This window comes from Rhinolophus sinicus, linkage group LG12 (assembly GCF_036562045.2).
Source record: "Rhinolophus sinicus isolate RSC01 linkage group LG12, ASM3656204v1, whole genome shotgun sequence".
NCBI classification, from domain to species: Eukaryota; Metazoa; Chordata; class Mammalia; order Chiroptera; family Rhinolophidae; genus Rhinolophus; species Rhinolophus sinicus.
Window position 1 is genome coordinate 35,779,656 of NC_133761.1, and position 23,133 is coordinate 35,802,788.

A 23,133-nucleotide genomic window follows, 5' to 3' on the forward strand; every position below is an offset into this window, starting at 1 on the left:
GCCTGAGTTATACTGTATTCACTAAACCAAATTGCTTGTCTCATCTACCAAGCCAATCATTAACTTTCTTCTATCTAACCCAGACCAAAGCACCTACATCATGGAAGTTTCCCACATTTAACTCATCCCATCACCCACCAGAACAATCCCAGCCCAGCTATTCCTCCTCCACACTGTGGGAGTTAAGTCATCTGCTTACATTTCAGTTGATGATATGTGTCTGTTTGTCTCCTCTAATGGCTTGTAAGGCCTTGGGGTCAAACTAATGTCTAATCTTTGCTGCACACATCTGTATACTACTGAATACATCATTACTGTACATTACTCTAATCCAGTGGGGACTCAATAAAAACTTGTTGACTGACTGATTTAGCACAGGGATGATTATTACGTAAGCCACTTTGGTAAATAAATTTCAAATAATGACCAGCTCACACAAATGTTTTACTAGCTCACCCTCCCCATGGAATTAATATAAAGAATGAAAATCAGCAGTCATTTCTACTTGCCCAACATTAAATGTTAACTCATCCCAAGAGAGTAGCTATTTTCAAGCCTAATTTCAAGTCAAAATGTCTAAAATGGTTGTCATTCTTGGTGACGTGCTGGGAGGATTCAAGAACTAAGGTATCAAATCCAGTCACTTCCACAGGTTATTAACCCCAACAATGAAGACCTTTATTTCTAGTATATTACTAATAATAATTTGAGCAGTTTATTTGAATTCATGTCTATTCAATGAAAGGGGCGTACTCACAAGGTCATTCTAACAAAAACAATTCGATTGGCATTTTTTATATAATTTTATACTTTATTGGAATAACATGGATTAGGAACCTTAATTTGATTTATATTAATGATTAATTAATTTAATTTACAGGAATGTAGTCATAAAAATAATCACTTGACTAATTACATACCTGAGGCAAAAAGAAAAAAAATTTTTTTAAATTGAACATGTGTTTCTTTTCCTTCCCTTTTTGTTATCCTTTCATAGAAACCTCAGAGAAAAGGGGTGAGGAATGGGGAATTTTACAGTACTCTCTGTCAAAGTTAGAGAGTAATTTTACAGTACTCTCTGCCTTCTGATGTGACATGGGAAAAAGGGAGACTGATGTGGCTCAGAGTTCAGGGCAACAACTAGCAGATCAGTTCAGAGTTAATTCCAGTTTTATAGTAGACTCAATTTTTTAACCTAAAGTAATGATTTCAAACAAATATTTTCATGACTGTTATTTTAGGTCTTATCAGTGTATGGCATAAATATGTGTAAATAGTTAAACTAAATAGTTTGCATTATAAAATTTAAATATCTATTTAAAGTATTTTAAGAAGTACTGAAATACTTGAGAATTACTATAAAGTGCTACCCCACGAATTATATTTAGCTTATTTCTGCATGGTCATGAGAAAATGGGTTAGCCTATCCTCTGTCATGCTGTGAAAAGATTAACCTGCTTTTGGTGCTCTGATATGTTTCAGCAATTGTGAGTTTCAATCATATAAAACACTTGCAACACGTCAGATCCCAGAAGATGTCTTCAAGTCAGGTTCAGCTCGATTCATTGTGACAGCTTCTCTGAAGATGCACCCTCTAGGAAACATTACCTGTGATTTGGGGGCCTTCCGGGTGAAAAGGCACGACAGAACCAAGAGCTAGAACATATAGTCTGCACAGTGAAAGAAATGCTCAAGGTCTAGAGGGCAATGAATTGCAATTTTAAAGCATATTTGACTTTAAAACTGATCTCTTTGTTTTCTCCCTTTATTGAGCAAACATGTGTATCAGCAAATACAACAAATTGCCTTCAAAATTTGAGCCACACAAAGATAAAGGTCACATTCAACATCAGACTTCCCACTTCTCTGTATACATACAAAAGGAAATAATTAGACTTTGGATAAAAGAAAAAAAAAAGAAAGAAAGAAAACCTGAAAGAATAAAGAAAGGCCATGATCTAATATCAGAATAAAGTTAATAAATGTCATTAAGTGAAATGATTGTGATGAGTGAAGGTCATGCCCAGTTTACTTTTCACAGTTGACAGATCAAAGTTGTTCCTTCATTTAAGATAGAGACTGAATGTAGTTAGTTTGACCTTGGAAAATTCTTTCACATAATTGAAGGCTCTCTGGGGTCTGCTGTTTCTAAGGCACGTCAGTGGTCAGAACCATTCATGAAGTGTCAGGGAACCAAGCCAGAATGGGAATAAAATTAGAGGGTACATCTCAGTTTAAATGATGTTTTTAAAATCCAGGATTAAATAATGTGGGATGTGTGGTCCTAAGATATCATAGCACACTGTACCTTTGAATATCATATGGTACAAGGATACATAAAAAGACAAATAAGATTATGTCATGGAATGATGGACTCATGAGGTCTAAAGGCACTAAGGGGTCATTGTGCCTGACCACCCATCTGATTCATGAAACTTCTTCTCTGCCAGGTGGTCATCCAGTCCATGGTTGGAAAGCCTCCATTAGTGGGAACTTCTCCACTCCTGCTTAGCCATGCATAGCTCTATCAGAAAGCCGTTTCTCTCTGTGACTGGAAGTCTGGCTTCATCCATTTGTCTTATTGCTACCCCTTAAGATCAAACAGAACAAACTAAATACTTTCACTACCTAACATTCCTCAATTATTTGAAGATGGTTATCTCACCTTCCTCATCAACACCTCCAAGTCTTCTCAATCCCTTCAAATATTCCTCATGGGTATTTGTCCAGTCTTCTCAATATTCTGATGATGCTCATCTAGCTGCAATCCAATTTGCCTATGTCCTTCTAAAAATATAGACCTGGATGTAGAATTTCATGTATAATCGTCCTAAGGCAGAAACAAATTTGAGTATCATCTCTTTTGTTCCACATACTATTCTTCCTTGATTTCAGCCAAGATCTCATTGGCACTTTTGGTAGCTACTATCATTTGAGTAACATTTCTCCAATCTAGAATAACTGATGTTTAATTAGTACTTTATGCTTCAGAAATTTATTTCATCTCTACATCTCATTTGAATTTGACAGCAATCTGTAACAAAGGTATTATTTTTGCCATTCTCAGCTGAAGAAACTAAGATTTACAGAGGTTAGGTAAATTTTTTCTGGACCACATAAATAAGTTGCAAAACTAGAACCTAAATTCAGGTTCTCTGACTATAAATCTCATGCGCTTGTGATTATTTTGCTCTACTTTAGACTCTTCAATGTTGCTTCTGTGGTAATAATAACAGATTACTCTCAAAGGCAGAACTTTAAAAATTACAGTTCCTTGTTCAGCCTGTGTAGGAACCATACCCTGGGATAGAATGAGGGTGGCATGACTTGCTAAGTCATGCTGCCTCCCTTTTAAAATTGTCCCAAACCACCCTTTTAATTATTCACTCCAGATTCTTACTCATATTTGACTTCAGACTCAGAGGCTGTTGTTTGTAGTCTGATTCTTTAGTTTTTAAAAATAGAGACTGCATTTTTAGTATTTCAACCTTCTGACACCTTCGCTGCACTCCAAAACTGCCAAAAGATCACTGATTCTCACTCAAGTCCTTTTTGAACTCATATCTCATCATGTGATGTATTTGCTATTAGTTAAAGCTTTCAAGCATCCATAAATGTAATGATTTGCTCTATGCTTCCATCCAAGATGTTGATATTTTTATAATTTTTTTTTTTTTGAAAAGTCTGGGTTGAGACCAGAGCCCTGAAGCACTGAAGATATCCGTGACTTTCCTCCAACTCAAGAGTAGGGTGTGACACCCTGTGAGGTATTTCAGAATCCACATAGTGGATGCTTGAAAATGTGTAAGGTTGAAACTGTATATTCAATATCATAATATAATTTTAAGCTGAAGAAAATATTAGTTTCTCATTTCAAACTGCAGAACTTCAGGAGTTTTCAAATTTACTAATTAGGGCCAGGGTTTTGAAAGTTTAAGACACATTGCTTGAGTTAATAATATTCCATTAATCAGGATCCTTGAATAGAACTGGGCAGTTAGCTATAAATTCATTTTACTTTTTTCCATCCAGTTTATGCGTTTTCCTTGTTGATGGGATTTTCTTAGAGACTTTGCCACATGCTTTACTAAAGTCCAGGTACTCTATGTTTATTGCCTTTTTCTGATCTCTCACTCCACTTTCAAAACTTTCTTCATTTAGTTTCCAGGAAACCATACACACTTGGGTTTTTCTCTTACATTTCTGGCTGCTTCTTCTCCAGTTCCTCTTCATTTCCCTGACATCTGTATTTTGAAGTATCTCAGAACTCAGCCCTTGGATCTCTTCTCTTTTCTAACCACACTTACTCCTAAATGACCTCATCCAGACTCATGGCTTAGGTAGTATCAGTGTGTGGATGCCTGCAGTGCAGCTCTCCCCTGAACACCAGGCCTGAAAATCTGAACGTCTATTTTGCAACTCCATTTAAATTCCTAATAAGATTTCCAAACTTAACATGTGGAATACTGACCTTCTGATACTGCCCTACCACCACCATCACCATAAACTAGCTCTTCTTCATCCTTCCCATTCAAGAAATGAAAATTCAATTCTAATGATTACTGATGTTGAGCATTTTTTCATATGTCTGTTGACCGTTTGTATTTCCTCTTTAAAGAAATCTCTCTTCATATCCTCTGACCAGTTATCTTATTTTATTTTATTTTATTATTTTATTTTAATGGGTTGCAGCTCACAGTGGCTCATGTGGAGATCAAACCGGAAACCTTGGTGCTACTAGCACCATGCTCTAACCAACTGAGGTAACCGGCCACCTCCTATGCCCATTTTTAAATTGGGTTGTTTGTTTTCTTGGTGTTGAGTTGTATAAACTTTCTATAAATTTTGGATATGAACCCCTTATCAGATGTATCATTGGCAAATATCTTCTCCCATTCAGTAGGATGTCTTCTTGTTTTGATGGTTTCCTTTGCTGTGAAAAAATTTTTTAGTTTGATGTAGCTCCACCTCCTTATTTTTTTCTTTTGCTTCCTTTGCCCAGGGGGTTATATCAGTAAAAATATTACTAAGGGTAATGTCTGCAAATTTACTTTCTATATTTTCTTCTAGGAGTTTTATGGCTTTGGTCTTACATTTAAGTCTTTCATCCTTTTTGAGTGTATTCTAGTATACGGTGTAAGAAAGCGATCCAGCTTCATTTTTTTGCATGTGTCTGTAGAGTTTTTCCAGCACCACTTATTAAATACATTGTCTTTTCCCCAGTGTAAATTCTTGCTTCCGTTGTCATAGATTAAATGACCATATAAGCATGGATTTATTTCTGGGTTCTCTATTCTGTTCCATTGATCTATGTGTCTGTTTTTATGCCAGTACCATGCTGTTTTGACTATTGTAGCCTTGTAGTATGATTTGATGTCAAGTAGCATGATACCTCCCATTTTGTTGTTATTTCTCAAGATTGCTGTGGGCATTCGGTGTCTTTTAGAGAAATGCAAATAAAAGCCACAATGAGATACCACCTCACTCTGGTCAGAATGGCTATCATGAATAAATCAACAAACAAGTGCTGGGGAGGATGTGGAGAAAAGAGAACCCTTGTGCACTGTTGGTGGAATTGCAGATTGATCCAGCCACTATGGAAAGCAGTATGGAGGTACCTCAAAAAATTGAAAATGGAACTACCTTATGACCCAGTAATTCCACTCATGGGTATCTATGCAAAGAAATTCAAAATACCAATTTGAAAAAATATATGTAGCATTGTGTTTATTGCAGCACTATTGACAATAGCCAAGACATAGAAACAACCAAAATGCCTATTGATAGATGATTGGATAAAGAAACTGTGGTACACTTATATAGTGGAGTATTACTCAGCCATAAAGAAGAATGAAATCTTACTATTTGAAATGACATGGATGGACCTAGAGAATATTATGTTAAGTGAAATAAGTCAGACTGAGAAAGCCGAATACCATATGATTTCACTTATATGTGGAATCTAAAGAACAGAATAAATAAACAAACAAAACAGAAATAGACTCAAAGATATAGGGGAAAATAAACTGATGGTAGATAGATGGGAGTGGGGAATGGAGAGAAAGTGAAGGGATTCGAAAGCACAAATTAGTAGTCACAATATTGTCACGGGGATACGAAATACAGTTTGAGGTATATAATCTATAATTTTGTAAAGATTATATAGGATGCCAGATGAACTGAACATATTATGGAGACCATTTTATAGACTGTGTGGATGCCTGACCTGTGCTATACACCTGAAGCTGAATTTGAATAATATTGAATATCAACTACAGTAGTACCTTGGTTTTCGAACATCTCTGTTGACGAACATTTTGGTTTACGAATGCCATAAACCCAGAAGTAAATGTTTCGGTTTTTGAACATAGCTCGGAAGTTGAACATGTCACGCAGCTTCTGCTGAGGGCAAGATCCTGAGACCTAGCTGTCAGCTGTTGAGTCCTGAGCACCCACGCAACACGGAGGTGATATTTGGGCTTATTTGGTGACTGTGTGCAATCAATCTCTGCTCATCTCATCTGAGGAGGACTCTTGCAACCAATTTGTTTTTGTGAGTGTGTGCAATCAATCCATGTTCATGTCATCTCAGGAGCCCTCTGCCAATCACCCCTTGTGGTGAGAAATGGATAAAAGCTGCAAAGCCAAGAGAATCATTAACAGAACAACAATAGAGGTGAAGAAGGAAATTATTTCTAAGCATGAAAGTGGCATCCGTGTATGTGATCTGGCAATGCAGTTTGGTATTGCGAAATCTACAATTTGTACCATCTTAAAATATAAAGAAGCCATTAAAGGAGCCATTGTTGCAAGAGGTGTTAAAACACTTACAAGACAAAGGACACAGACAATTGAAGTGGAAAAACTGCTTTTCATATGGATAAATGAAAAACAGTTGGCCGGTGACAGCATTTCTGAGAGCACAATTTGTGAAAAAGCCTTACATTTGCATGCTGACCTCATCAAAAACACCCCTGGAACAAGTGCTGAGAGTGATATTTTCAAGGCGAGTGGAGAGTGGTTTGAAAAGTTTAAGAGGAGAAGTGGCATACACGATGTGGTGAGACACGGTGAAGCTGCCAGTGCCAACAAAGAAGATGCCAACCAATTTGTTTTGGAATTTAAAGATTATGTAGAGGCAGAGGGTTTCCTTCCCCACCAACTTTTCAACTGTGATAAGACAGGCCTCTTTTGGAAGAAAATGCCAAAGAAGACCTACATAACAAAGGAGGAGAAATCATTGCCAGGACACAAGCCCATGAAAGACAGGCTAACCCTTTTGTTTTGTGGAAATGCAAGTGGGGATTTTAAGTTGAAGCCTTTGCGAGTCTATCATTCTGAGAACCCCTGGGTATTTAAGAAAAACAATGTCTTAAAAAGCAAATTGCATGTGATGTGGAGGGCAAACAGCAAAGCTTGGGTAACCAGGAGATTTTTTATTGAGTGGTTTCATGAAGTGTTCAGGCCAAGTGTAAAAAAATACCTCTAAGACAAAAATCTTTCAATGAAGTGCCTGCTTGTTATGGATAACGTTCCAGCTCACCCCCCCCAGGCTTGGTGGATGAGTTGATGGAAGAGTTCAGTTTTATCAATGTAAAGTTTTTGCCCCCAACACAACTCCTCTCATTCAGCCTATGGACCAGTAGGTCATATCTAATTTTAAGAAGTTTTACACCAAAGCACTGTTCCAAAGGTGATTGGAGGTGACCTCGGACACAGAGCTAACCCTCAGAGAGTTCTGGAAGAATCATTTCAATATCCTACATTGCTTACATCTCATAGACAAAGCATGGAGGGATGTGTCTCACAGAACGATGAAGTCAGCATGGAAGAATTGTGGCCAGAAGCTGACCCTGAACATGTATTTGAGGATGTTGAAGAGGATGCTCCTATTGTTGAGGATATTGTGTCTCTGGGAAAGTCCACATGCTTGGAAGTGAGCAGTGATGATGTGGAGGAGTTAGTGCAGGACCACAGGACTGAACTCACCACAGAAGAACTTCAGAACATTCTGACGGAGCAGCAACAGGCACAACTGAGGAATTGTCTTCGGAGGAGGAGGGAAGAGCAAGTGTTTCTACTGCCCTGATCAAAGAAATGTGTGCAAAACGGGTTGAAGTGCAAATTTTTGTTGAAAAATATCACCCTGATAAAGCTGCTGTAAGTCATGCCGCTAACACTTTCAATGATGATGCTATGTCTCACTTGAGACAAATTTTAAAACATCGGAAAAAGCAAATGTCAATTGAAAAACTTTTAGTGAGGAAAAGATCCAGTGAGTCTAAACCAGGTGTCAGTGGTGTAAAAAAAATCAAGGGAAGGAATGGCAGGAGAGGAGTCACCTACAGAGATTATGGAAGAGGGCTACAGAACACCTGAACAACACTCACCTACTGTGATTATTGAAGGGGACCCCCATCCAAATCATGACTATTATCATTGCAGGTAAGAAAAAATTACATTTTCATTTTTATCATCTACAGTACTGTTTTTACATTGTGTTTACTTATTATTGCTCTTACAGTACAGTATATTGTGTGTATTGCTTTCATTGTGTATCATTTTATGGATCTATGGTATCATTAGACAGTAAAATTCATGCTAATTTGCTGTATTAGGGATTGATTTTAAAGGTCTGGAACAGATTAATCCATTTTGCATTATTTTCTGTGGGAAACTGTGCCTCGGTTTTCGAACATTTCAGAACTCGAACAGTCTCCCGGAATGGATTACGTTTGAAAACCGAGGTGCCACTGTATAATTTGGAATTGTAACAGCTATATACGATGTTAAACAGGTGGTTAAAAAGATGGGGGTGGTTATCACTTTGTGAGGGCTGTAAATGTCTAACTATTACACTGTTTTGTACACCTGAAACTAATTTTTAAAAATTGTAGGAAAAAAACTCAATTCTTCCATTCCGTCAGGCCAAAAACCTTAGTGTTTAGTTGAATTTTCTCTTTATCTCACATTACACACCCAATCTGTCAGCAGATATTGCAGCTATAATGTAAAATATATTCAGAATCTACTTCCGGAAAAATGGCGGCGTGAGGTGAGCCTCTGTAAAGCTCCCCTGGAATTTACAAAGAATCGAACAACAAAAACTCCACAAAGGACTCCCTGCACAGCACACAGGCAACACGAAGAGGCCCACTACCGACTGAAATCACCTACAGGTGGGAGATTCGCGCGAGTGGAGGGAGGAGGAAAGGGAGAAGTGCGCGGAGACGGAGACGCGCGGGCGGAGGACACAGACCTAGCTCAGTGCGCTGAGCTCGCTGCTTCCCGGAACTACCGCAGCTGCGGGAGAGGGAAGAACTCGGACTGCTAGGGCTCCGCCAGGGCTCCACAGGGCTGAGGGGACAGCATATAACACGGCTGAACCCAACGCTCACGGCAGAGACCTCGGAGAAAAGACTGAGGGAAAAAGGCTGAAAACGGTGGTTTAAGCCCGCACTGCCGAGCAGAGAACGGAGCCTTAGGCACTGAGACTAGCCGCCCCCTCCCTCCCCTCCCAGAGCTCGCCCCGCCCCCACCTGCCTGGTGCTAAAAGCGAAACAGTACCAGTGTCAGATCAAAACAACAGAAAATTTGCTGTTTTGAGAACTGTGGACTGCAAACACAATTTCACAGCCCAACTAGTTCCAGCAAAGGGGAGAGAGCTGTGGAAGCAGGACCGGCTGTGGTGGTGGTTGCCGCCATTGCTCTGGGCCACCTCTCACAACTCACCCCGCCTCTGACCCCACCTATCTGGGCGGATCCCTGCAGGAGTAAACAGAACTGCTGAAACCTACGGGCTCTGAATCAGGAGCTGGAAGAGCTTTGGAACATCAAAAGCTCTCCGCATACCCACTGGGACACTGCGCCCTGTGACTTAGATGAACTATTAACAGAGGAGAAGCCCGTCTCCCAGGGAATCCCCCCATTGTGTGAGAAGTTGGAATAGTGCAGAGAAAACATAGCACTACTGTGTGGGAGAAGGAAAATAAGTTGCAGTTGGAGAAAAAATAAAACACTCTACCAACAAGTACTGGCAAAAAAAAGAAAGACCGCTTTCTATCAGCCTGTTGCAGAAGCCACTCCTGTAGATGTCTAGGAAGAGAAATAGTAAACCAGTAATCGCCATGAATAACCAAGACAACAAGATAACTCAGAAAGAAAGTGAAAAATCTCCAGAGAAGGCACTTAAAGATACAGAAATATGTGACTTAAATGACAGAGAATTCAAGATTGCAGTTCTGAAAAAACTCAACGAGATACAAGAAAACACAGATAGGCAGTTAAAGGAACTCAGAAACTCAATCAAAGAACAGCATGAGCATTTTACGAGAGAGATTGAAGTCTTAAAAAAGAACCAAATAGAATTTCTGGAGATTAAGAACTCAATAGAAGAAATTAAGAATGAAATAACCAGCTTAGGTAGTAGAGTTGACCAGATGGAGGAAAGAGTCAGTGACATCGAAGATAGAAACCTGGAAATGACACAGAGAGAAGAAGAAAGAGACTTGAGACTTAAAAGAAATGAAAGAACTCTACAAGAACTTTCTGACTCCATCAGAAAGAACAATATAAGAATAATGGGCATACCAGAAGGAGAAGAAAGAGAGAAGGGAACAGAGAATATATTCAAACAAATTGTCGATGAGAACTTCCCAAACTTGTGGACAGAACTGGACCCTCGAATCCAAGAAGCAAATAGAACACCTAGTTACCTCAATCCCAACAGGCCTTCTCCAAGGCACATTGTATTGAAGCTGTCTAAAATCAACGACAAAGAAAGAATCCTCAAGGCAGCCAGGGAAAAGAAGACGGTAACTTACAAAGGAAAGCCCATTAGATTATCATCAGATTTTTCAGCAGAAACTCTACAAGCCAGGAGGAGTGGAACCAAATATTCAAACTATTGAAAGAGAGAAATCATGAGCCAAGAATAATATATCCAGCAAAGATATCCTTTAGATATGAAGGAGGAATAAAGACCTTTCCAGACATACAGAAGCTGAGGGAATTTTCTAATACACGACCTGCACTACAAGAAATACTAAAGGAGGCTATTCGACCACCATCAACAGGGACAATTTGTGGCAACCACAACTCAAAAAGGGGAGAGTAAAGGCCTGAACCGGAATATGGGAATGGAGAAAGTAAGCGTGCTGAAGAAAATGGAATACTCTAAATATCAAACTTTCTTTTACATAAACTTAAGGGTAACCACTCAAAATAAATCCAGAATTGAAATATATACTGAAATAAAAGAAGAAACAGAGGGAAACATCATAGAATACCACCACACAGAAATAATAGACAACAACAAAAGGCAAAGAAACAATGGAGACACAGCCTTACCAGAAAACTAAAGATAGAATGACAGGAAATCCTCACATATCAATAATCACCCTAAATGTAAATAGACTGAACTCACCAATAAAAAGGCACAGAGTAGCAGATTGGATCAAAAACCTAAACCCAAACATATGATGTCTCCAAGAGAGAGATCTCACCTACAAGGACAAGCATAGACTCTAAGTGACAGGGTGGAAATTGACACTCCAAGCAAATGGTACCCAGAGAAAATCAGGTGTAGCCATAATGATATCAGATGAAACAGACTTCAAGGTGAAAAAGATAACAAGAGATAAAGATGGACATTTCATAATGGTGAAGGGGACTGTACAACAAGAAGACATAACAGTCATCAATATTTATGCCCCCAATCAGGGAGCACCGAAATACACCAAGCAACTACTAACAGAACTAAAGGGAGAAATCGACCAAAACACAATTATACTAGGGGACTTAAATACATCATTGACAGCTATGGATAGATCATCCAAACAGAAAATAAATAAAGAAATAGTAGCCCTAAATGACACGTTAGATGAAATGGACATAATTGACATTTATAGAGCACTTCATCCTAAAACATCAGACTATACATTCTTTTCTGGTGTACACAGAACATTCTCAAGGATAGACCATATATTGGGACATAAAATCAGTCTCAACAAATTTAAGAAGATTGAAATCATACCATGCATATTCTCTGATCACAAGGCTTTGAAATTGGATATCAACTGTAAAAAGAAAGTAGGAAAAAACACAAATACATGGAGATTAAACAACATACTTTTAAAGAAGGACTGGGTCAAAGAAGAAATTAGAGGAGAGATCAAAAGATACATAGAAACAAATGACAATGAAAATACATCCTACCAAAATTTCTGGGATGCAGCGAAAGCAGTTTTATGAGGGAAATTTATCTCATTACAGGCCTATCTCAAGAAACAAGAAAACTCCCAAATAAATAACCTCATGTTACACCTTAAAGAACTAGAAAAAGAAGAACAAGTAAAACCCAAGGTCAGCAGAAGAAAGGAAATAATAAAATTAAAGCAGAAATAAATGAAATAGAGAACAAAAAGACAATAGAAAAAATTAATGTGACAAAGAGCTGGTTCTTTGAAAAGATTAACAAAATTGACAAACCCTTGGCTAGACTTACTAAGATAAAAGAGAAGACACTGATTAACAAAATCAGAAACGTAAAAGGGAAGTTATCACGGACACCACAGAAATACAAAGGATCATCCAAGAATACTATGAAGGACTATATGCCACCAAATTCAACAACCTAGAAGAAATGGACAAGTTCTTAGAAACATATAGCCTTCAAGGCTGAACCATGAAGAACTGGAAAATCTAAACAGACCGATCACCAGTGTGAAATTGAATCAGTCATCCAAAACCTTCCCAAAAGCAAAAGTCCGGGACCAGATGGCTTCACTAGTGAATTCTACCAAACCTTCAAAGAGGATCTAATACCAATTCTGCACAAACTCTTCCAAAAATTGAAGAAGAGACAGTACTCCCTAACTCATTTTATGAGGCCAACATTACCCTGATACCAAAACCTGGTAAGGACAGCACAAAAAAGAAAACTACAGACCAATATCTCTAATGAATACCGATGCAAAAATCCTAAATAAAATTCTAGCAAATCGAATACAACAATGCATTAAAAGATTATTCATCACGACCAAGTGGGGTTCATCCCGGGGCACAAGGATGGTTCAACATCCAAATCCATCAATGTGATACATCACATAAACAAAATAAAGGACAAAAATCATATGATTATATCAATTGATGCAGAAAAAGCATTTGACAAGATACAACATCCATTTATGATTAAAACACTTAATAAAATGGGTATAGAAGGAAAATACCTTAACATAATAAAGGCCATATATGAAACGCCCTCTGCTAATCTCATAATTAATGGAGAAAAACTGAAGCCCTTTGCTCTACGTTCAGGAACACGACAGGGATGTCCCCTATCACCTCTGCTTTTCAACATAGTGTTGGAAGTCCTTGCCAGAGCAATCAGGCAAGAGAAAGAAATAAAAGGCATCCAAATTGGGAATGAAGAAGTTAAATTATCACTCTTTGCAGATGACATGATGCTATATATAGAAAACCCTAAAGACTCCACCAAAAAGCTATTAGAAACAATCAACGAATACAGTAAAGTTGCTGGCTACAAAATCAACGCACAAAAGTCCATTGCCTTCCTATATACTAACAATGAAATCTCAGAAAAGAAATACAAAAAACAATTCCTTTTGCAATTGCAGCAAAAAGAATAAAATACCTAGGAATAAACTTAACCAAGGATGTGAAAGACCTATATGCTGAAAACTATAAGACATTTTTGAAAGAAATTGAAGAAGACACAAAGAAATGGAAAGACATTCCGTGCTCATGGATTGGAAGAATCAACATAGTTAAAATGGCCATATTACCCAAAGCAATATACAGATTCAATGCAATCCCCATCAAAATCCCAATGGCATATTTTAAAGAAATAGAACAAAAATCATCAGATTTGTTTGGAACCACAAAAGACCCCGAATAGCCAAAGCAATCTTAAAGAAAAAGAACTATAATGGAGGTATCACACTTCCTGACTTTGGCTTGTACTACAGGGCTACAATAATCAAAACAGCATGGTATTGGCAGAAAAACAGACACATAGACCAATGGAATAGAATTGAGAACCCAGAAATAAAACCACATAAATATGGACAGATAATTTTTGACAAAGAAGCTAAAAACATACAATGGAGCAAAGACAGCCTCTTCAATAAATGGTGCTGGGAGAATTGGATAGCCACGTGCAAAAGAATGAAACTGGACTGCTATTTGTCACCATGTACCAAAGTTAATTCAAAATGGATCAAAGACTTAAGCATAAGACCTGACACAATAAACTGCATAGAAGAAAACATAGGTACTAAACTTATGGACCTTGGGTTCAAAGAGTATTTTATGAACTTGACTCCAAAGGCAGTGGAAGTAAAAGCTAAAATAAATGAATGGGACTATATGAAACTTAAAAGCTTCTGCACAGCAAAAGAAACCATTGACAAAATAAAGAGGCCACCAACTGAATGGGAGAAGATTTTTGCTAACAGTGCCTCCGATAAGGGGCTAGTATCCAGAATATACAAGGAACTCATGCAACTCAACAACAAAAAAACAAACAACCCAATTGAAAAATGGGCAGAGGACTTGAAGAGACATTTCTCCAAAGAGGACATACAAATGGCAAATAGACATATGAAAAAATGCTCAACATCACTAATCATCAGAGAAATGCAAATCAAAACCACAATGAGATATCACCTCACCCCAGTGAGAATGGCTATCATCAACAAGACAAATAGTAACAAATGTTGGAGAGGTTGTGGAGAAAAAGGAACCCTCATACACTGTTGCTGGGAATGCAGACTGGTGCAGCCGTTATGGAAGGCAGTGTGGAGGTTCCTCAAAGAATTACGAATAGAATTGCCGTATGACCCAGCAATCCCTCTCCTGGGTATCTACCCAAAAAATCTGAAAACATTTAGAGATAAAGACACGTGTGCTCCAATGTTCATTGCAGCTTTGTTTACGGTGGCCAAGACATGGAAACAACCAAAATGTCCTTCGATAGATGAATGGATAAAGAAGTTGTGGTACATATACACAATGGAATACTATTCGGCAGTGAGAAAAGATGATATAGGAACATTTGTGACAACATGGATGGATCTTGAGAGAGTAATGCTGAGCGAAACAAGTCAGACAGAAAAAGCAGAGAACCATGTAATTTCACTGATATGTGGTATATAAACCAAAAACAACAAAAGAACAAGACAAACAAATGAGAAACAGAAACTCATAGACACGGACAATAGTTTAGTGGTTGCCAGAGGGTAAGGGGGGTGGGGAGGGAGGTGAGGGTAAGGGGGATCGAATATATGGTGATGGAAAAACTGACTCTGGGTGATGAACATACAATGGGATTTATAGATAATGTAATACAGAATTGTACACCTGAAATCTATGTAATTTTACTAACAATTGTCACCCCAATAAATTTAATTAAAATATATATATATATATATATATATATATATATATATATATATATATATATATATTCAGAATCTAATCACTTTTCAGCATCTCCACTGCCATGATCCAGGTTATCAGCCAGCAATATCTTTCACCTACTCCCACCCTTGCCCCCTCAGTCTATAACCAACCCTCAGTCTGAGTTATCCTCCAAACATAAGGTCTCATTACTCCTCATTGCTCTTCACTACTTGAAATCCACCACATTCAGGGTTAAAAGCAAAGTTCTACAATAATCGACAAGTCCCAACATGATCTGGTTCTCGGGTAAATTGTTTTACCTCACCTCCTACTATTTTGAACTTTGCTTGCTCTCCAGCCCTACAATCAGCTTTATGGGTTTTTTTTTTCTTTCTTTTTTTTTTTTTTTCTCTCACAGTTTTCATGGTATAAAAGCTTTACTGTTCTTGAAGTGTTCCTGCCTCAGGGCCTTTTGCACTTGCTATTTGACCTCAAACACTTTCCATGGATGGTCACATGGTGATCACCCTCATGTCTTTTTCTCAGTGAGAACTTGCCGGGCCACACCATCTAAAATTGCAACTTCCTGTACAAACACACCTCAAACTCCTCCATCCTGCTAAACTTTTAGAACTTATCAATGTCTAAAACACCACATATTTTACTTATTTACCTGGTCTACTGTCTCTATCCACTACTAAGATGTAAATTCCTTGAGGGCAGTGATTTCCACTCTTTTGTTTGCTGCTGCATTTCTAGTGCCTATAACAGTGCCTGGCACATAATAGGTGATAACACTTTCTTCATTTGTTTTTTTCTTCATTCATTGAGTGAGTGAATGAATGATCTTCCAATTTATCCCCTATCAAGGAAAGAAATAAGCTTAGTGGTGCTGATTTGGTGAAGTTATGGAAACTTCCAGTGATCACTCCTTCATTATTACCCAAATCAGTCCCTTGATAATCTGTTCTACAATGCTACCTGGAAATTCAAACTGTGGTTTTTGTGTCTGTATAGGTGTCTGACTAGTACTCTCACATATCCTATACTTTCCATCTTGAAGACTTACCCAACTACTTGTCATTGTATTCTCACTCGTCTATGCCTGTCACCCACTGTCCACTCCAAGAGGGTGAGGACAGTGCCCATTGTGTTCACTGGTACAGCCCTAGTCCTTAGCACAGTGCCTGGGATTCAGTAATGCTCAATAAATATCTGCCACATATTGTGATATTAATGAACCCACTTTCTTGCCTTATTTTTAAAAATCACAATGGAATACTATTCCGCGGTAAGTAAAAATGAAATAGGACCATTTGTGACAACATGGATGGATCTTGAGATTGTAATGCTAAACGAAATAAGTCAGACAGAAAAAGTAGTGAACCATATGAGTTCACTGATATGTGGTATATAAACCAAAAACAACAAAAAACAAGACAAACAAATGAGAAACAAAAACTCATAGGCACAGACAACAGTTTAGTGGTTACCAGAGGGTAACGGGGGAGGGGGGTGATAGATGAGGGTAAAGGGGATCAAATACATGGTGATGGAAGGAGAACTGACTCTGGATGATGAACACACAATGTGATTTATAGAGGATGTAATACAGAATTGTATACCTGAAATTTATGTAATTTTACTAAAAATTGTCACCCCAATAAACTTTAATTTAAAAAAGAAAAGGAAAGAAAGATCACAGTTTTGCTTGCTCATCTCCATTCCTTAAACAGCTCTAACAGCAATTTGTTCAGCAATTTCATTCTCTAGATTTTGTAGGATTCTGAGAGGTACTCGCCAAAATTACTGAGTTAATTTATAGGACATATAGGTCCTGTCTTCCTCTACTCAGGCTTCAGTTTCCTCTTAACATTTTTTCTACCCAAAAATCATTCCACTAAACACAAAGCAAAAACAAAATAACAGTTAAACTGTCCTTTGTTTCTCATTCATCTGTCCACAAATGTCACTTACTATAATAGCTGGCCTGCCCTGCCTTGGCCTTCTTGTTCCCAAATCTTTTAAATTTATTTTTCATGGTTGCTAGAAAGTTCTAAAAGCCACAATTTAATTAGGTGTTAGACTTTCTAAAATTTTTATAAGCACAGGCCACTTTCATATTCATTTTTGTTATATCATCTGATTTCCATCATATACTTATATTTTTTTATATTTAAGTCACTGTATTGGCCTATTTCTAGAGATTTTCTTCCCCTGAGGATAAAGTAACTGCACAGAAAAATTACATTTATGAGGGTTCTATAACGAATGTTTGTGACCCCCCAAAAAAATTTGTAAATTAAACCTAATCCCTAATGTGATAATATTAGGAGGTGGGGCCTTTGGGAGGTAATTGGGCCATTAGGGTGAAGCCCTAATAAATGAAATCAGTGTCCTTAAAACAAAGGCCCTAAGGAACTCTCTCTTCCCTTCTGCCATGTGAGGACACAATGAAAAGACAGCTGTCTACAAACCAGTAAAAAGGTCCTCACCAGGCACCGAATCTGCTGGCACTTTGATCTTGAACATCAGAGCCTCCAGAACTGTGAGAAATAAATGTTTGTTCCTTAACCACCCAGTCTATAGTATTTTGTTATAGTAGCCTGAATGGACTGAGACAGAGGGCTACCTGGAGCTAAACCATGTTCTGTACTACTTCAATTTACACGGTGATTAGGCTCTTCAAATGCATCAAGTAATAAAGATTTTGCATCAGAATGAATATTCTCAAAGAAATAAATAAAAACAAGGTATACCATAAACAAAAATTCCCAAAGAAGTTTGAAAATGATGTCAGTTGGAACTCTAATTTTTTATTTTTTACCATATTACATTAACACAAAGAAAAAATGAAGTTTATTCAAAAGTGGATATATGATTTATTCATGAAAATGTTTTAAAGTCATTGATAATGACCAATTATCATATTTGTACATATTTCTATCAGGGTGGAATTGAGTCTGTCTTGAAAAGTTCGAAACTCAAAATATCCAAAATCATGTAGGTTAGTAACACTGACTCTTCTAAATGTATGTTTAATCTTTTAAATGGAATGTTTTTTGAGACTACCAAATTTTTCAAAATATATTTGATAACAACCACAGATAAAAATTAGACATCATTTCTTTTGGATTTGGACCTGTCTATATACAAGTGCATGGCAGATCATCAGGTGAGTCACTCCCACCGAGGACATAGTCACTGTACCTGAGGTCAAGGAACACAGGCCACTTCAGCATGGTCTCTCATGTCAGCAATCTTCAAGCTTTTGTGCTCATATGTCTCCTAAAATAACTTCAAAAAACTATGTACACCACATCTTTTAAGTTACAATCTAAAATTTTCATCATACATTTGAAAATATATTTGTAATAGTAAATGGAAAATTTTTAATTTATTATAAGCTGAAATATGATGAAGATTAAACGTTTGCAGAGAAAATAGTTCATTGCACTAGGTTATAAAATAAGCTCTTTGTTTGTTATCAGTTCTATTTCATTTATAACTGATATTTATAAACATTTAATTTTAGTTTTGACAATGTTTCTGACTTTATGCTGAGCATCTTAGTTGCTTTTCAGAACTAAATCCGTAATGCAAAACAAGTTGACTAAGTCTCGGGTGCTGTGCAACATACACTGCACATTTCGATAAAATATTACAAGATCACATAACAGAAATATGTCCTCTAACAGACACTAGTTACTCTTTCATTGCATCTGGAATCTCAAAAAACAAATCTCAGGATCAAGTCTAATGAACAGAATAAGCTTTTACTACCTACTTAATAACATGCCAAATCCAAAAGATATCATGAATAACTTTTATGTGTGGGTGTCAGCAAATGTATCTTGAAAAATTTGGTAGTCCCAGAAAACATTCCATTTAAAACATTAAATATACATTTAGAAAATTCAGAATGACTCACCTATAGCACTTTGAATATTTTGAATTCAGAAAATCCCAACACAGATCCTACTCCACCTTAAACAGATATATGTACAAAACAGGGAAAGACAAAATCCCTACCAAACTAGATATTTTGATTAATCTTTAAAGGAGTTTTCTCTAAAATCAATACTTCTATTAATAATTATTACTTTTGCTAGAGAGAGTTTTACATTCTAGGACAACCCACCAGAATAAGATTCTACTGAGAGGTAACAATAGAACGTGAAAGCAGGTGAGCTCTCAGGGAATATTTTTTTTTTAAATACAAATGAAAAAAAGGTAAGATTGGAAATCGACTCCCTTAAAACCACCTGCATGCATGTGCCTATTGGAACGTCAAAATATCCCCCAGGTAGACACACAAGTTTGAAGACTGCTGTCTTAGATCACTTCTCAAACTGAGGAGTGCCCAGAGCCCAGAGCCTCATGCCATTCCACCCCATTTCTATTACTCTAGAGATGCTCTTCCCAGTTTGAAAGATGATCAGAGTGTAGGCTATACGTACACAGTCTCTTTTATGTAGAAATATTATGTTTTATGTTCCCCTTTAAAAGGAAACCAATGACTAAACTATTGTCTGTGTCTATGAGCTTTTGTTTAATACAGATGTACACCTGAAATCTATGTAATTTCACTAACAATTGTCACCCCGATAAATTAAAAAAATAAAAAAGGAAACCAATCAAGAGAAGTACAACTTTAAGGGCTAAAGACAACACAGTAGGGCTGTCCCAAACCATTTACTTCGGAGAAATATTTAGTGACCTTGTGATCTAAATAGTTCAGATTTCAAATATTCTGGAACATTGTTCCCATGAGAAACTTTATACTTTTAATAAAAGTAACCCAACTTTTTTTTTATTAAAGTTTATTGGGATGACAATGGTTAGTAAAGTTACAAAGATTTCAGGTATACAATTCTGTAATACATCATCTATAAATCCCATTGTGTGTTCACCACCCAGAGTCAGTTCTCCTTCCATCACCATATATTTGATCCTCTTTACCCTCCTCTACCACACCCCACACCCCTTACCCTCTGGTAACAACTAAACTATTATCTGTGTCTAAGAGTTTTTGTTTCTTGTTTGTTTGTCTTATTCTTTTGTTGTTTTCAGTTCATATACCACATATCAGTGAAATCATATGGTTCTCTACTTTTTCTGTCTGACTTATTTCGCTTAGCATTATAATCTCAAGATCCATCCATGTTGTCACAAATGGTCCTATTTCATCTTTTCTTACTGCCGAATAGTATTCCATTGTGTATATATACCACCACTTCTTTATCCATTCATCTATCGAAGGACATTTTGGTTGTTTCCATGTCTGGGCCACCGTAAATAAAGCTGCACTGAACATTGGAACACATTCGTCTTTATGGATAAATATTTTCAGGTTTTGGGGGTAAATACCCAGGAGAGGGAATGCTGGGTCATATGGTAATTCTATTCGGAATTTTTTGAGGAACCTCCACACTGCCTTCCATAACGGCTGCACCAGTCTGCAGTCCCACCAACAGTGTATGAGGGTTCCTTTTACTCCACAGCCTCTCCAACACTTGTTACTATTTGTCTTGTTAATGATAGCCATTCTAACTGGGGTGAGATGATATCTCATTGTGGTTTTTATTTGCATTTTTCTGATGATTAGTGATGTTGAGCATTTTTTCATATGTCTATTTGCCATTTGTATGTCCTCTTTGGAGAAATGTCTCTTCAGGTCTTCTGCCTGTTTTTCAACTGGGTTTTGTTTTTTGTTGTTGAGTTTTATGAGTTCCTTGTATATTTTAGATATTAGCCCCTTATAGGAGGTGCTGTTTGCAAAAATGTTCTCCCATTCAGTTGGTTGGCTCTTTATTTTGTCGATGGTTTCTTTGCTGTGCAGAAGGTTTTAAGTTTGCTATAGTCCCATTCATTTCTTTCAGCTTTTACTTCCCTTGCCTTTGGAGTCAAATTCATAAAACTCTCTTTGAACCCAAGGTCCATAAGTTTAGTACCTATGTTTTCTTCTATGCAGTTTATTGTTTCAGGTCTCATTCTTAGGTCTTTGATCCACTTTGAATTAACTTTGGTACATGGTGACAAATAGCAGTCCAGTTTCATTCTTTTGCACGTGGCTATCCAATTCTCCCAGTACCATTTATTGAAGAATCTGTCTTTATTCCATTGTATGTTTTTCGCTTCTTTGTCAAAAACTATCTGTCCATATTTATGTGGTTTTATTTCTGTGTTCTCAATTCTATTCCATTGGTCTATGTGTTTGCTTTTTTGCCTATACCATGCTGTTTTGATTATTGTTGTTCTGAAGTATAAGCTAAAGTCAGGAAGTGTGATACCTCCAGCATTTTTCTTTTTTCTTAGGATTGCTTTCACTATTCAGGGTCTTTTGTGGTTCCATACAAATCTGATGATTTTTTGTTCCATTTCTTTAAAAAAATGTCATTGGGATTTCGATGGGGATTGCATTAAATCTGTATATTGCTTTGGGTAACATGGCCATTTTAGCTATGTTGATTCTTCCAATCCATGAACAAATGGAATGTCTTTCCATTTCTTTGAGTCTTCCATTTCTTTCAAGAATGTCTTATTGTTTTCAGCATATAGGTCTTTCACATCCTTGGTTACGTTTATTCCTAGATATTTTATTTTTTTTTTGCTGCAATTGCAAAAGGAAATTTTTTATTTATTTTTCTGAGATTTCATTGTTAGTATATAGGAATGCAATGGACTTTCGTACATTGATTTTCTAGCCAGCAACTTTACTGTATTCGTTTATTGTTTCTAATAGCTTTTAGGTGGTTTTCTATATATAGCATCAAGTCATCTGCCAAGAGTGACAATTTAACTTCTTCATTCCCAATTTGGATGGCTTTTATTTCTTTGGCTTGCCTGATTGCTCTGGCAAAGACTTCCAACACTATGTTGAAAAGCAGAGGTGATTGGGGACAGTCCTGTTGTGTTCCTGAACATAGAGCAAAGGGCTTCTGATTTTCACCGTTAATTATTATGTTAGATGAGGGTTTGTTATATATATAGCCTTTATTACGTTAAAGTATTTTCCTTCTGTTCCTATTTTATTAAGTGATTTAATCATAAATGGATGTTGTATCTTTTAAAACACTTTTCTGCATCAATTGATGTAATCATATGATTTTGTCCTTTATTTTGTTTATGTGATGTATCACATTGATGGAATTGCATATGTTGTACCATTCTTGTGCCCCTGGGAAGAACCCCACTTGATTGTGATGAATAATCTTTTTAATGTATAGTTGCATTCGATTTGCTGGAATTTGGCTTAGGATTTTTGCATTGTATTCATCAGAGATATTGGTTGGCAGTTTTCTTGTGTTATCCTTATCAGGTTTTGGTATCAGGGTAATGTTGGTCTCATAAAATGAGTTAGGAGTATTGTGTCTTCTTCAATTTTTTGGAAGAGTTTGAGTAGGACAGTTATTAGATCCTCTTTGAAGGTTTGGTAGAGTTCACTAGTGAAGCCATCTGGTCCTGGACTTTTGCTTTTGGGAAGGTTTTGGATGACTGATTCAATTTCGCTACTGGGGATCAGTCTGTTTAGATTTTCCTGTTCTTCATGGTTCAGCCTTGGAAGGCTATATGTTTCTAAGAACTTGTCCATTTCTCCTAGGTTATTGAATTTGGTGGCATATAGTCCTTCATAGTATTCTTGGATGATCCTTTGTATTTCTGTGGCATCTGTGATGTCTTCCCCTCTTTCATTTCTGATTTTGTTTA